General features: G+C 35.5%; 1 pseudogene; it reads left to right on the top strand.

The window, feature by feature from the left end:
• Nucleotides 1-15,544: 15,544 nt before the first annotated feature.
• On the top strand, nt 15,545-15,873 carry LOC111147148 (annotated as a pseudogene).
• Nucleotides 15,874-17,786: the final 1,913 nt, after the last annotated feature.

The following is a 17,786-nucleotide window of genomic DNA, read 5'->3' as shown; positions in this document are numbered from 1 at the left end:
GGCTCATGAGACGTTTGATGCAAGTCTAATTCTCAGGTATTTGCAAGTAACTTGGATTTTATTCACATGGAGGATCTATGGATTTTTTCTTTATTTATTAATGTTATTGTTTATAAAGATATGTCTCAAAGTTGCTTTTTTATAGAGGTTTTTTTTTTGTTGTTTTTAAAGATTTTATTTATTTGTCAGAGAGAGAGGGAGAGAGAGCGAGCACAGGCAGACAGAATGGCAGGCAGAGGCAGAGGGAGAAGCAGGCTCCCTGATGAGAAAGGAGCCCGATGTGGGACTTGATCCCAGGACACTGGGATCATGACCTGAGCCGAAGGCAGCAGCTTAACCAACTGAGCCACCCAGGCGTCCCTCAAAGTTGCTTTTTAAACCAGTTTTCTTAGATATGTTCAAAGTCATTCAATATTGAAATTCAGGTTATTTTATATCTAGATTTTTAAATTTTTAATTTTAAATATTAGCTTTGTTCAGTTTTTTTGTTTTGTTTCATTTTCTCTTCAGAGTTTCCAATTATATATACTAGATCCCTTTTGCCTTACTGTCACTTTGACCACTTTCTCTGGAACCTCTTTTATTTCTTTGTTTATTATTTACTTTATATTATATTTACTTTATTTTGTATTTATATTATATTGTGTTTACTACCTTCCTTCAATAGCCATTGTGAAATTTCTATTTGATTGTTGCTTCCCTTAAGATAATTATAATTTAGTGTTCATTTCTATTATGGTTTTTACTTTTCCACTACCTTTCTGAACTTAATAATCTTTTCATTCTATTTTATTTTAAACATTTCTGCTTTCAGTTTTCATATTTATCATTCAACATGATTTTACGTATATCCAGATGTTTTGTCGAAAATATTTAATTCATTCAGGGATTTTTGTTTGTTTGTTTGTTTGTTTTCTTCATTGTGCTATTTTTGTTTGTTCATGAGGGGCATTTTATCAGCTTGTGCTTTTATTCACATTTTTCTGTTTTTTAAAATAGATTTTTTATGAATATATAGACCTTTTTTTTTTCTGTTTGTTTCATGTGTATATACTAAACAAATTTAGAGCAGATTCCTAGTTCAAAATTGACTTTACTTCTAGTGTAGTAAAGAATAATTTCGTTAATGGATGCCTTTATTTTTCTGTGGATTTGGGGGAGGATTATGTGGCTTTAGTTTCTCTTACTATTGTTCTTTTTGTTTTGCGCAACATAAATTTGCCCCACTTGCTTTTACTTTATTCTATCAAGGAGTACCAGTCCTTCCTTTTCACGTTCTTTTTTCCCAGAGCAATAGTTTTGGAAAGATGATATCAAAATCATGTACGTTTTAAACTTATTTCCCTATGGTCACTCCACTGATATGCCAAAATTCTTTTTAAGTATTTCTAAACTTAGTATCAGCATTTTCTCTCTGTAAGTGATTTTAGATCACAGTTAGACTCCTTGATAATTCTGTTTTCCCTCTTTTAGCTATTTTTTCCAGTACTACGCTGTATTATGTTTCATGAGATGTTTAAATATAAGTATTCTGAAATGCACTGTCACCTCTATCATCTGGCTTAACGGAGGGCAGCTCTGTGTGTGAAGGTGTGTATATGTGTGCCTACATGTCTGTATGTACACATGCATCTTATTTTCTATTAAAGTGTATTTCTGGGGCACCTGGGTGGCTCAGTGGGTTAAAGCCGCTGCCTTCGGCTCAGGTTGTGATTTAGGGGTCCTGGGATCAAGCCCCACATTGGGCTCTCTGCTCAGTGGGGAGCCTGCTTCCTCCTCTCTCTCTGCCTGCCTCTCTGCCTATTTGTGATCTCTGTCTGTCAAATAAATAAATAAAATTTTTTTTTTAAAAAGTGTATTGCTTTTGAAAGATGTATAGAAAGCTTCAGATTAAAGTGGTCATTATTGTCATTGTTTATAAAAACTCCTTTGATCCTATTAATGATTTTGAAAAAAATTATGATTGATTTCATTCCAACCCAAGATACAAAAATAATTTTCAAAGATAAAAATTTATGTTAAAAAAGTATACATTTTAAAATATTAAAATAATTGCACCTAAGAAGAAAATAGTAATCGGTACCTGTGTGATTTAAATTTTTACATAGTATAATGTAATGGAGAAAATAATAATCATTATTTTTTCATTTTTTTTCTGTAACAGATTTGTTAATTTTTCATACCTTTTTCTTCTTATAATTATCTCCCATTAAAATTGCACACAATATAAATTTCAAACACAGAAAACTATTTTAAGAGAAAATAAAACTTCAATACAAGTTTCACTACAAGCTCAAAATTCATACATATAGTAAGCTTATATGACCAACATATTAAATTGTTTAAAAAGAAAGGTGCCAACTCTTCATCCTTCTTGAAGTTCTTTCACAAGGCAAACATTCTGTGTCCACCTATATATGTTGAATATGGCTTGGATAGAAAACATGATGTTTAAACATCATTTTTATAACATGTTTCTTCTCTTTTTTAAGATTTTATTTATTTATTAGTCAGAGAGAGAGAGAGAGCTGTACAAGCAGGGGAAGTGGCAGACAGAGGGAGAAGCAGTTCCCCCACTGAGCAAGGAGCCTGATATGGGACTTGATCCCAGGACCCTGGGATCATGACCTGAGTTGAAGGCAGACATGTAAGTGACTGAGCCCCCAGGCATCCCTACAACAAACATGTTTCTTCTTTTAGTTTGATATGATGGTAAGACATTATATAAAAGTGCATGAAATTTCAAAAACTGTATTGTCTTAGGAAAGGGTTGATAATATAAGAGCTGTTTGGTAGAATGTTTATTAAGTAAGTAGTCATGAAATTAGATAAATTCTATATACACATGTATAACCTTCAGCAACTGCCAAAATCCATTTATATTCCTATATTGGACAGGAAGATAAAGAATTAAAAGAAACCAGTAATCTCATCTGTCTGGTAACAGTAAAGACAGAAAGCCTAGAAAAATGGGGAAAGAAGATGAGAAAGCAGAATAAGGAGGAGGAGGATGAGGAGAGGAATAATAATAATAATAACAAAAAATAAGAACAGTAACAACATCACAACAAGAAATAACCACATATGAAGAGGGAAACTGTACTGTAATGACTGAAATAAGGCTAGGAAATCATGGGACAAAATATAGACAGAATTAACATTACCTAGAAAATCTACCATATTAAATGAGATATTGTTGTATTACTTTCATAGAGATAAACATTTTTTACCAATTCTTCAGTTAGGAGTAATTAAAATTAATGTTAACATTAGATAATATTAGTTACACATGAGCCAAGCAAATAATCCCCCGCTGGTCAAATCTGAACAACTAAGTGAAGTATTATTGGATTATAAGGTGAAGTATAAAATAAATATCCATGTCCATATAAGCATAATGTATTATTGAATAAATAAACAGGCAATACTATTGATTGACTTGCCCCTCCCCAACTCATATATTAAAGCCTTATCCATGGGTGAGGACAGACCTGAGAGGAGGTAATGAAATAACACAAGTAGACCCTTAATAGAATTGATGGTTTTATAATACGAGGGAGAAAGAGAGATGTTGCTCACTCTGTGCACACACCAAGGAAATGCCATATGTATGTAGGAACAAGAAAGTGCCCATCTGGAGCACCTACGTGGCTCAGTGGGTTAAAGCCTCTGTCTTTGGCTCAAGTGATGATCCCAGGGTCCTGGGATCTAGCCCCGCATCGGGCTCTCTGCTCAGCAGGGAGCCTGCTTCCCCCTCTGTCTCTGTGCCTGCCCCTCTTGCATAGTGACCTCTTTCCAGAGTACAGTATAGAAAAGAGGGAAAAAGAGTAACTACACAGTCGAGAAACCTGACAAACTACCTCAGCTAGGTGATAAACATCAGTATCAACAGTAGTATGTCATGTCGATATTATGTACTCTTGATATTTTATGATGAAGACAGCACTTTACCTCTATTATTTTCCTCTCAAAATATATAATTCCTATCTAATAAAGGGAAAACATCAAACAAAATTCTGCTACAGGGAACCCTAAAAATACTTAACAAATATTCTTCAAAACTGTCCATGTTATGAAAACAAGTGTGAAAAGCTGTCATAGTGAAAAGGAGCCTAAGGAGATATGATGACTAAATGTAACGTGGTATCTTGATTGAGATCCTGGAATAGGAAAAGGACAATAGGTAAAAATGAAAGAAATCTGAATGAAGTATATTTTAATATAGCTCATTAATTATAGCAAATGCCCATATTTTTCTAAGATAACTATAATAAAGGAAACTGGATGTGAGGTTTATGAAGAATCTCTGTTATATCTTTAAAAGGTATACTTTAAAGTGTATATGCAACCTAAGATATATTTTAAAATACCCTGTAAAAAGTTTTATCATATTTCTATCATAAACATGCTTCTAGGGCACAAACAATATTTTAGTTATATTTGAAGAAGTCAGAACCCAATGTTCTGACCTATTACTGTGTTTGCTTTAATTGTAGCAAAAGAATAGCCACATAAGAAGAGGCATATAGAGAATACACTGTAGGTGGTGGTGGTAGGTGTAAGTAGAGTAGAGGAGAAAGGCCCTGATGATAGGAATGCTAGGGCTGAACTAGTTGGACCCCAATGCCAAATCACTGTGCCATCCAAGATGCTGCTATGTTGCAGCCTTCCGTTTGGTAGGTAAATCATAGGAGTGGGAATAATTGCCTTTTTTTTTTTAATTATTATTACATAGGGCAACAGAATGATCAAAGAGGAATATAAAACTAAAGTTTGACAGATGTACAGAAATTATGAATCCTTTGTTAAAAGAAGGCAATTCCATGAGGAGAAGGATGAGAGAAGAAGCCATATGTAAAGCTAAAACTAATTTTAAGCATAATCTGTTTTTATTAGTCCTAAGCCGAAATGCTGTCCAGGCAGTGCTCATCCACAGCTTACTCTTTCCCTGTGTGTGTGTGTGTGTGTGTGTTCCCTCGAATGCCTGCCTTTTCTTCTCATCGAGGTAGGTCAGAGAATAAGATAAATGGATCAAAAACAAAGAATGTTAATTTTGTGGGAATACAAGTCTGCCCTTCAGAGATCAGGGCATCACAACTTTGAACACGAAGAATGCTAGAATGCTAAAGAAGAACGAAGAATGCTGAACCTGCTTTTGTTTTGAACTACACATTTATAATAAGTTTACTGATTTTTTTAATGAGTTAGCCTTCCAAAGCCCATTATTTATATAAACTAAGAAGGTGTTTTGAATTTCAATTAGGTGTTTTTGGTTAGTCCACATTTGCAAGAGATCTTTTGAAACAAAATCCATATTTCAGTTGGGAAATGCTTAAAATACAATTTCCCCAGTAAATGCAAGACCTTCAATAAAGATATGTTGGGTGAATAAATGTATGGATGCAAGTTTTCATAAATTGCATAACACATTTCTTTTTTTTAGATTTTATTTATTTATTTGACAGAGATCACAAATAGGCAGAGAAGCAGGCAGTGAGAGAGGGGGAAGCAGGATCCTTGCTGAGCAGAGACCCTGATGCGGGGCTGGATCCTAGGACCTTGAGATCATGACCTGAGCCAAAGGCAGAGACTTTAACCCACTGAGCCACCCAGGCGCCCCCATAACACGTATTCTTAACTTTGATTCCAGACTATGAAGTGCACATTCAAATTACTCTGTAGGAAGTTTGGCCATTTTGTTGCCCTCCATGAAATTGATAATAGTGTTGATTAAACAAATTGCTTTTGTTTATAAATAAGAAAATGCACACTTACTGTTACAACAAAATTTAAAATGATGAAAGTAGAAAGCAAATACAGCACTTTCCAAGACTTCACTAGGAAATTATTCTCTATTGAGTTTACTCTTTTCCCTAGCAAGCAAAATGAAACATACTGCCAGAACAAATTTAGAGTAAGTGAATTAGGATGCAAAATAAGGAAAATAGAATCTTGTAAGAAAACCTCAGAATTATAATGTCAAATAGATATACAAAATAGTCTAAAGTTTGTGATGCAGTATCATGCCACTCAGTAGGCCTCAAAGTAACTAACTTTGAGTAATAACTTCTTATCCTCTATAAGGATAATATTAACTTCTTATCCTCTTTCCAAAGGAGTTTAGGAAATTGCAAAAAAAAAAAAAAAAAGTACACCTATGTTTTCTTTAAAATATTTCTTATTCTTGAATAGGTGTAATTTTTATCTAACTCAGACCTAAAAAATATACATAGAAATCATATTTGGCCTTGACTTTAATCCATTAATTGCAAAAGTTTTCAGTTTATTTCTATACACGTATTATAAGTACATATGATATATTATGGCAATAATGTTAGTGTTTAGACATGAAAAGGGGGCAGAAGAATGAATGAATCCACATATAAAAAGCTATTAGAATCTTGGATTTGTTATGCTGCGGGTGATCCTGTTGTTCTTCTGTATCATTTCCTGACTTGATTCTAGTTGGTTTGGGTCATGGGAACCCTGGCTCAAGTGGTCTCCAAACCACAGGCATTATTTTGTTGCTAATAATTATTATTGCCTCCCTAATAAGCTGTATTTTCTCAAAAATCTTTAATGTATGTCAGCAGCCATTGAGCAGCCAACATATGGTCTCTCTCTAATTGGAACTGACAAAAAAGAAGCATGATCCCACACCCTTATGATATATGTCCCCACATGTCCCTGTATTTCTTTTTTTTGTTTGTTTTTAAAGATTTATTTATTTATTTTTTATTTTTTTTAAGATTTTATTTATTTATTTGACAGACAGAGATCACAAGTAGGCAGAGAAGCAGGCAGAGAGAGAGAGGAGGAAGCAGGCTCCCTGCTAAGCAGAGAGCCTGATGCGGGGCTCGATCCCAGAAGGATTGAGCAGAAGGCAGAGGCTTTAACCCACTGAGCCACCCAGGTGCCCTGTTTTTAAAGATTTTATTTATTTATTTGACAGACAGAGATCACAAGTAGGCAAAAAGGTAGACGGGGGCAGTAGCGGGGAGGCAGGCTCACCGCTGAGCAGAGAGCCCGATGCGGGGCTCAATCCCAGGACCCTGGGATCATGACCTGAGCCGAAGGCAGAAGCTTTAAACCACTGAGCCACCCAGGCGCCCCGTCCCCATATTTCTATCTAGATAAATTAGAAAGTGTGTGCAGTTTTTTAGTGTAAAGTGTACTACCTTAGGGGGTCACACTGTGTACTCACCCTCTGGGGTGTCCTGGGACTTGAACCTATTTATAAATCTAGAATAAAAGGTGTCTTGGCTGTGGGGAGGATGACAGGTTTTGAGGGTGGTGGGTTTTGAGGAGAATCACCAGTCACTTGCAATGTAACCATCGCAGGGGAGGTGATTACAGATTCTTCACACAATGGAAAACTGACATCCTTGAGCAGGGAAAGAAAGACTGCTTCTACTGGCAAAGAAAATTTGGCAGAATTTAGGTGTTTGACAGTAGCATCATGAGTTACACTTTCTGTATTCGGTTTGTAGTATCCAATGGCAATATTTTATATGTCTCTATTGCCACATCATGCTATGAACTACTAATGCTTACTTTACTACTGTAAATACAGTATTTAGTTCCTGTAAATCCAACTACATTAGGGAAATAATTCCAGAAAACCTAGAGCCAATTGAAAGAATTCATCCTAAAGATTATTTTTTTCCTAGATGTTCTTCTGGTACCAAAATATGTTTTAGCTTGTGTGACGAGAGAAGTAGAACTAGTAGGAGATTAATTGCAAGGAAAAAGGCCACACAATGTTGGGAGTGGCTACAAAAGTATAAAATCTATAGGGCAGGCCATCAGGAAAGGAAAGCTAGGAAGCACAAGCTGGATTTGAAGTCCACAGCAGGCATTTCTTCTTCTCCTGGGAAGTTTGTGTTCTGCTCTGAAGGCCTTTCAACTGGTTGAATCAGGAATCAAGCCCTTTCTTACAATCAAATGATTACCGACTTTAATCACAACTGTAGTTTTTGACTGAATAACTGGGAACTATATAGCAAAGCCACATCAACATATAAAAATTTTGGGGGGGAAGGGGAGCGGTGAGGTGTTTTTTTTTTTTTAAGTTGTTTGTTTGTTTATTTAACTAATCTCTACACCCATGTGGATCTTGAACCATGACCCCAAGGTCAAGAGCCACACTCTCCTCTGACAGAGCCAGTCAGAGTGCCCCCACATTGACACATAAAATTGACAACGACATGTAGACTCACAACTTCTATATCTCTGTGCAGGCACTCATTAAAGTGTTTTCTATGGGAACAGAACATTTTCTAATGAAATATTTAACATTTCTTGAAATCTTTAGGAGTAGGAGAGATCCCAGGAGGGAATGTTGAATATTACAAAACAATTGAGCTGTATTACAAATATGACAAAAACCTCACTAAAGGGGTAGAAGAATATTGTGTTGACCTAAGTAACTTTAGAAATGAAGAGAGTCTATAAGACTAAGAAAAAGGGACTGTACATATACACTATACTCTAGTTTTGAAGTTTATTTTTTGTGTATGAGGTAACAATTCTGACATTGCTTTGCGGGAATGTTGAAATTAAACAAATAAATCAATGGCAGATGCTGGAGGCCAAGTTTCTTACTGTTAGAGTGAGAGGATAGAAAGAAGCAAGAAAGTAGACTGTGTGGTAATATTCATGTGGCAATATATTAGAGGTGGATATATCAGTATAAATTCATGTAGCTTAATATAGATACAGATGATTACATATTAAAGTTTTTGCAGAAATCTGTATGTGTATGTGTATGTGTGTGTATATCTATATAAATATAGATATACACACACATAGGGTTTTTTTTTTTTTTTTTTTTTTTTTTTTTGAGACAGAAGAAAGCCCACAGGGGAGGAGCAGAGGGAGAGGGAGAGAATTCCAAGCAAGCTCCATGCCCAGTGCAGATCAGGACGCTGGGCTTGATCTCACGACCCCAAGATCAGGACAGTAACTGAAATCAGGAGTTGGGCGTTTAACCAACCAAGCCACCCAGGTGCCCCTCTAACACCATTCTTTAATAAAAAGATCTAAGAGATATGGCTCTTTAAAGAAATAGCTATGAAAGTCTCCTTGGAAAAACGTTTGGTTCTAGGACTGGGAAAAAAATATGTTGTAGTGCCCTTAAAAAAAAAAAAATATCAAAAACAATAACAACAACAAAAAACAAAGAAAAAAGTCAAAGAGACACAAAAGTCAATTTAAAGAGCTACCAATGGCCAAATCTGGAACAACTGGAGTGACAAAGAAAGTAGCTCTGGATTATAACCCAAATTATAACCCAAATTATAAAATAAATAACTGTGAATCCATATTTATAGCAATAAATGCATATATGCAAAAACATGGATGATCATAGATACTCTAAGAAATTACCTAGAAAAGATATTACACAAATAAATGTACCTAAATGTTTTATTAATGTAAGACAAACAGCTTCATAAAAACTATTTCAGTACCATACTTTGATTTGATTACCAAGAACTAAAAATGATTTGTAAAAAGGAAAACATTTGTGACTGACTACTACCAAGGAAGAAATTAAATGTCAAAGATTATTTTGAGACTTGTGTATAACTTCAATTTCCTGTCCTATTTTTAGAAGGGTATCCTAATTTTGTATTTGTTCAAATTTAATCTCTAAAAGCTGTTCAGATGAAGTTCAGTTGAGTCAGTTTTGTGTTTTCAAACAAAATTAAAAAGAAGTCTTTCAATTTCTTAACAATAATAAATTTCATAGACAGACATAGAAAATTCACTGATCAAATAATTAAACATGTGACAAAGCAGTATAATAAATAGTGGTTATTATTTTGTGTATTGCCTGTTGGAATGACTGATGATAAATAGCTCTTGTCCTATTTATTATGCATTAGTGATTTTTCACTAATATGCATGTAACAGAGGAAAATATTACCTGATACTGGAATTACCAATCAGCGTTGTCTACATACACACATAAACACACACAAACACACACACACACACACACACACACACACACTGACTTTTCTTTCAAAATACACAATATTTTTTTATATACACATTTGTTTAATACGGAGCTGGTCAATTCTGTCAATTTTAAGTAGACATAATTCTCTTTTCCTAGTATTTCTGACCAATGAGTATATAAATTATGATGTTATCTGTAATTTATTTAAAAATATAATTCTAATATAAGCAAGGAAGTTTTTTGGTTGTTTTTTTTTTTTTTTTTTTTTTACTCAAAGGTGCAGGTGCCTCGAATGTGTTCCAGTATCACTCTGTTGATTGACTGAGTGGCTTCCAAAATATCTTCACAATTTGTCTTCCCTAATATAATTGAAAGACTAAAATGAAATATAACTTTGTGAGAAGTGCAGTTAGTTCTCCAGACTGATCTATCAGAAAATTCCTTTCTTGTGTTAAGCCTCAAATTTTCCCACATTAGGATTAAACATGGGTCTTAATTTAACATTTTGTGAACACTGGAGGTCACTTCTTCCATTTCACAAGGATTCTTATTTGGAGAAATTTATTGCATCTGTCTCTTGACCTTCAGTTGACTCTTCTCCATGTAAAATTGCTCTAATTATTTCTTTCGAACAAATAAAACATTTTATTTCTCTCACAATTTTATTATTTATTTTATATATGCTTGAAAATTACTGTGTCCCTAGACACCACGACTGATGCTTAAAAATGAAATACACTACAAGTGTTTATGCTTTAATTCACATTCTTACAGTGTCCTATTCTTAAAGAAGGGCCATCTGTACCTCAATGTTCATAGCAGCAATGGCCACAAAAGCCAAACTGTGGAAAGAACCAAGATGCCCTTCAACAGACAAATTGATAAAGAAGATATGTCATATATACAATGGAGTATTATGCCTCCATCAGAAAGGATGAATATCCAATTTTTGTTATCAACAAAAAAAGTTATCAACTTCCAGAAATGGAAGAGATTATACTGAGTGAAATAAGTCAAACAGGGAGAGTCAATTATCATATGGTTTTACTTACTTGTGGAGCATAAGGAATAACACGGAAGAACATTGGGAGATGGAAAGGAGAAGTGAGTTGGGGGAAATCAGAGGGGGAGATGAACCATGAAGAGATTGTGGACCAAACAAACTGAGGGTTTTGGAGGGGAGAAAGGTTGGGGGTTGAGTGAGCCTGGTGGTGGGTATTAAGGAGGGCATGTATTGCATGGAGCACTGGGTGTGGTGTGTATACAATGAATTTTGGAACACACACACACACACACACACACATTAAATTAAATTAAATTAAAAAAATAAAGTGTCCTATTCTGAAAAATCACAAAAATTAAAAATTATGGAGATAACAAGGTTAGGAGCATATGATACAAAACTTATGTAACTAAATTCAATCAATCAATCAATCAATCATTTAACAAACAAGTAAATTGATGTGAATTTTGACTAGAGCACTAACAACAGAAATACACACCTTAATTTTAGATAGCCCAATTAAATCTCCATTGAAAACTGTGCCTAACATCACTGTCATTTAATCTCCTGGATCATTTAAGGAGCTTCAGCTTCCTTTTTGGATCTATAGGTGGTTCAGAAGTAATTTTTCTTCAATAAAAACCAGTTCCATCAAAATGTAGAATCTGATATTTGGTATAGCCTTCCTCACCAAACAATATTTTAACACAGGAATGAAATGGATTCACGGCTTCATTTTCTACACTGGCAATGTCATCATTTACATAAATATTTGGTGAAGATGTAGTAGTGTCTGAAGCCATTACTCATATAAAGTTTACAACTTATGTGGAAATTTTAGATTTTTCTCCTTTAAGATTTTTATGAATTGCTGACTTTTTTCTTTTTCCTTTTTCTTGCTAAGACTTTCTTTTAAACTGTGTGAAAGTTATTCCTGAATGTTTCATAATATTTATTATTTATATATTATATATATATAAAATAAATAAATAAACATATAAATAAATATATAAATATATATTTTATATATATATATATATTTTTTTTTTGGTTTGCATAGTCTGCACGTTTAATCACTTTAAAACCTCTAACATTATCTTGTGTCCATTAAATAGAACCAACAATGCTGGGCCTGTTTAAATTACAAGAAAAAAAAAATCACTGGGCACCAACCCAGTAACTTACAAAATCAGCCAGGCTGGCCACAAGGGGGGGGGGATGGGAGAGGAGGGGACACCCCTGGGCAGGTGGCTGGGTGCCAGGAAGGGCTAGGGGAGAGAGAAAGAAAAGAGGGCTCCCGGATGGGAGGGGACTGATTGTCCTAATGGGAGGGGTGTGAAAGGCACGTCAGAAGAGGGGGACTTAAGGGGGCAGAACAGGTCAGTGCTTTCTCCACAAGGGCACAGTGTTGGAGGGGGCTCAGTGCCACTGCCTGCCCACCCCTGGCACTTGGAGAACCAGTGACCCATGAGCCCTTGGCACGATGAGCCTCATCTGAGACACATATATTTATTTAATATATATATAATATATATATATATAAAATATATATTATAAATATTATTTCATAATATTTATTATCCAATTATTTCAAAAATTGGATAAAAATAAGTGTCTCATCTATAGAACACTGGCATCATTTTGGAATAAGTTATGGTTACAGACATGCTAATTCAATATAAAGCAACATAAAAAATGAAGATTATGGCAGAATAGATTATGCTCAATATTTTAGTCTGTTTTATAAATTTAAGGTGTAATAAAGGAAGATTATCATAATATTTTCATTATTTTAAATTTTGTTGCCTAAGTTTGAGATTTTTGGAAGTACTCATAACATTGATTGATATCATGCTCACCTGTCAAATAAAACTCTTGCTTTTATCCCCAAATGGTTTGGTCTAAACTATGTAATTCAAGAGTTATACACCAAGAAGCCCTGAGGGGAATATGGTAGACTAGGAGGACACTAAACTCACCTTGTCCTATGGATACAATAAGATAACACTTACAGCAGCCTAAATAACCCAGAAAAGAACCCAAAGACTGGCAGAATAAACTCCATAACTAAAGATAGTGAAGAGGCCACACTGAGGAAGGTAGAAAGGGCAAGGACATGGTCTGGAGCAACAGGAACCATGACTTCCACTGTGGGTAGGATAGCTGGTGGCACAGAAAAGGATGGAAAACAGACTTTGACACCAGGTAGCCCAAGAAGGGGGAAGAGGAATTCTCATTATATTTGCTTTTGAAAGAAAATAGGGCTAATTTTGTGAGTTCTTAACAACCAGCAAACTTAAACTTTGGCATTTTAAACATCTACAGGCTTGACTCTGGGAGAGCCCAGAAGGGTTAGGAAGCAGACTCCCCATCCAAAGAGACAGCAGGACAAACAGTTCAAGCAGATACAGCACAGAACAAACAGTTTGAAAAACACTGGGAGCAGATGGGAGGGACAGTCATTTGCTCATCTCAGAGCATGGCCTATTGAGACAGGGACTGTGGGCAGAACCCTCCAGGAACAAAGAAGCTGGGAGGCACCATTTCCCTCCTCCATCTCCCAGCACAAAGAACAGCCACCTGCAGTAACCATTGCCCTCCTGACACTCCTTACCTAACTTGCTTGTACCAACCCCCACCCATCCCAGGACTTTGGCATATCTACCATTCCTGGTCACACTCGCCTCTGTCCCTATGTTATGGGCCTCCTTCCCCAGAAGACTAGCACAAACCCTGCCAACACTTCATCTCCATATGTGTGCCTTTGTAGGACCTCAATTTGGGTGGCAGGGGCAGGTCTCATTTCACAAGAACACCACTGCTCCCCATGTTAAAATGCACCCTATCCCTAATGGGCACAAAACATTATCCCCCCAAAAAAGAGAGCCTCTGTAGACAACTGGACTGAAGGAAAAACAGGCCAAGACTCCACAGAAGAGCACATGCAATGCACATAGGAGACACTCCCTGAAGCACCAGGACCTGGGAAATGGGGACACTACACTGTAGGACACTACAGGAGCTCTTCTTCATGAAAACTATTATTATGAAAAGCAAGAGAAGTAGCTGACTTTCCTACCACACAAAAAGTCAGACAAAATGAGGAGACAGAGAAGTATCTCCAAAATGAAAGACCAGGACCAAACCATAGCAAGAGACCAAAGTGAAATGTATATAAGTAATATGCTTGATAAGTAATTAAAAGTAATGATCATAAATATACTTATTGGATTGAGAAAGGAATGGAGGACATCAGGAGTGAGACCTTTAACACAGAGATAAAAAAGAACCAGTCAGAGATCAATAAATGATATAAAAATATACCTGATGGAATAAAGAGCAGGCTAGATGAAACAGAAGAACAAATTAATGACTTGGAATACAAAGTAATGGAGTAACAAAGCTAAGCAAAGGAGAGGAAAGAAAATTATGTAAAATGAGAATAGTTTTAGGGAATTCAGGGACTCTATTAGGTGTAATAACATTCACATAATGGAGATCTCAGAAGAAGAGAGAGATAAGAGAACAGAAAATTTATTTGAAGAAATAAAAGCTGAAAAGTTCCCCAGCCTGGGGAAGGAAACAGATATCCAAATACTGTAGGCACAGAGATGCCCCCAAATTCAAGCAAGGAGGTCCACACCAAGACATAGTAATCAAAATTGCAAAAAGTAGCTATAAAAAAAAAAATGAAAAGCAGGGGCACCTGCGTGGCTCAGTCATTAAGCATCTGTCTTTGGCTCAGGTCATGATCCTGGGGTCCTGGGATGGAGCCCCACATCAGGCTCCCTGTTCAGTGGGAAGCCTGCTTCTCCCTCTCCAATTCCCCCTGCTTGTGTTCCCACTCTCACTATGTCTTTCTCTGCCAAATAAATAAATAGAATCTTTAAAAAAAATTTTTTTAAAGCAGTAAGAGAAAAGAATATAGTTACATACAAGGGGAAACCCCATAAGGATAGCAGTAGATTTTTAAGCAGAAAATTTGCAGGCCAGAAGTGCAAGGAACAATATATTCAAAATACTGAAAGGGAAAACTCTGCAGCCAAGAATACTTTATCCAGAAAGGTTATTATTGAGAGGAGAAGGAGAGATAAAGATCTCCTCAGACAAACAAAAACTAAAGGAATTTATGACCACTAAACTAGGCACATAAGAAATAGTAATGGGGACTCTGTGAGTGGGAGGGAATGATCATAGGGAAGGTATAAAAAGTAAAACAAGAAGCAAAACCCCCCACAAAAGCAGTAAAAATAGAAATTTCTTCAAAATTCAGTCAAGGAATTTATAAAATAAAAGGATGTAATATATGACAACATACAACTGAAATATGGGGGTGGGGGATAGTACTGAACGGATTTAAACTTAAGCAATAATTAACTTGATATAGATTGATATGTGCAGAAGATGTTATACATAAACCTAATAGTAACCACAAATCAAAAACCAGTAATAGATTGTCAAGGAATAAAGAAAATGGAATTCAAGCATATCACTAAAGAAAGCCAACAAGTTTTCTTTTTCTGCCATCTTGGGTCCTGTGGAGGTCTGTTGGGAATAGGACTCCTAAATACCAAATAATGTCTGGAAGGCTGTGGTCCAAGGCCATTTTTGCTGGCTATAAGCAGGGTCACTGCAACCAAGGAGCGCACACAGCTCTTCTTAAAATTGAAGGTGTATATGCTCAAGATTAAATGGAATTCTATCTAAGCAAGAGATGTGCTTATGTGTACAAAGCAAAGAACAACACGGTGACTCCTGGTGGCAAACCAAACCAAACCAGAGTAATCTGGGAGAAAAATAACTCATGCTCATGGAAACAGTGGTTCGTGCCAAATTCTGAAGCAACCTTCCTGCTAAAGCCATTGGCCACAGAATCCATGTGATGCTGTACCCAGCAAGGATTTAAAATAATGAAAAGTAAATATATAAAGCTGTAGATTTGTAAAAAAAAAAATTAAAAAATTTTAAAAATTTTAAAAAGCCAGCAAACCACAAAAGAGAGCAAGAGAAGAAAGGATCAGAAGAAACATAGAAATACCCCAAAAAATGAGTAACAAAATGGCAATAAATACATATCTATCAATAATTACTTTGAATGCAAGTGGACTAAACACTCCAATCAAAAGATACAGGGTGGGGCGCCTGGGTGGCTCAGTGGGTTAAGCCGCTGCCTTCGGCTCAGGTCATGATCCCAGGTCCTGGGTTCGAGCCCCGCGTCGGGCTTTCTGCTCAGCGGGGAGCCTGCTTCCTCCTCTCTCTCTGCCTGCCTCTCTGCCTGCTTGTGATTTCTCTCTGTCAAATAAATAAATAAAATCTTTAAAAAAAAAAAAAAAAAGATACAGGGTGACAGAATGGATAAAACAAACAAAAAAACAAGACCCATCTGTATGCTACCTACAATTGACTCATTTCAGACCTACAGACACCTGCAGATTGAAAGTGAGGGGATGGAGAAATATTTATCATGCAAATGGATGTCAAAAGAAAGCTGGGGTAGCAATACCTATACAGGACAAAATAGACCTTAAAACAAAGACTGTAACAAGAGACAAGGAGTGACACTATATAACAATAAAGGGGAAAATCCAACAAGAAGATATATTAATTGTAAATATTGGAATATTTACAATTATTCCAATACATGGGAATATCCAAATACAAAAAAAAGTTAATACCAAACAAAAGAAACTAATAATAACACAATAATAATATGGGACTTTACCACCCCACTTACATCAGTGGGTGATCATAGAAACAGAGAATTAACAAGGAAACAGTGGTTTTGAAAGAACACTGGACCAGATGGATTTCATAGACAATTTCGGAATATTCCATCCTAACACAGCAGAATGTACATTCTTTTCAAGTGCACATGGAACATTCTCCAGAGTAGATCACATATTAGACCACAAAACAAATTTCAACTAATTCAAAAAAATCAGTCATTCCATGTATCTTTTCTGACTATAATGCTATGAAACTAGAAATCACCACAAGGAAAAATCTAGAAAGAGCACAAATATATGGAGGTTAAATAATATTCTACTAAAGAATTAATGTGTCAATCAGGAAATCAAAGAAGAAATAAAAAACTACATGGAAAGAAAAGGAAGTGAAAACACAATGGTCCAAAATCTTTGGGATACAGCAAAAGCACTTCAAAAAAGTTCTAAGAAGCAAGAAAAATCTCAAATAACCATGTAACCTTTTACCTAACAGAGCTAGAAAAAGAACAAACAAAGCCCAAACCCAGTAAATAGAAGAAAATAGTAAAGATTAGAGGAGAAATAAATACAATAGAAACTAAAACAAACAAAACAACAACAACAACAACACAAAACAATAGATCAATAAAACCAGAAGCTGGTTCTTAGAAAAGATCAACAAAATTGATGAACCTTCAGCAAGACCCATTAAAAAACAAAACAAAACATGCCAAAAACCCAGAGAGGATCCAAATAAACAAAATCACAAATGAAGGAGGAGGAGAAATAACAACCAACACCACAGAAATACAAAAGATTGTGAGAGAATATTATGAAAAACTATATTATGAAAAACCCAACTCAGTGCTGGGTGTGGAGAGAATATTATGAAAAATAAATTGGACAATTTATAAAAATGAATACATCCTTAGAAACATAAACTACCAAAACTGTAACAGGAAGAAATAGAAAATTTGAATAGACCGATTACTAGAGAAGAAAATGAATCAGTACTCAAAAAAACAACACAAAACAAAACAAAACAAAACAAAAAACTCCCAACAAACAAAAGTCCACAACCAGATGGTTCCAGAGGTGAATTCTAGTTAACATT

The sequence above is a fragment of the Enhydra lutris genome, unplaced genomic scaffold (assembly GCF_002288905.1).
Source record: "Enhydra lutris kenyoni isolate GAN:26980312 unplaced genomic scaffold, ASM228890v2 scaffoldscaffold15, whole genome shotgun sequence".
NCBI classification, from domain to species: Eukaryota; Metazoa; Chordata; class Mammalia; order Carnivora; family Mustelidae; genus Enhydra; species Enhydra lutris.
Note: the sequence above shows the minus strand (reverse complement) of the source record. Positions and strands in the feature narration are given on the sequence as shown.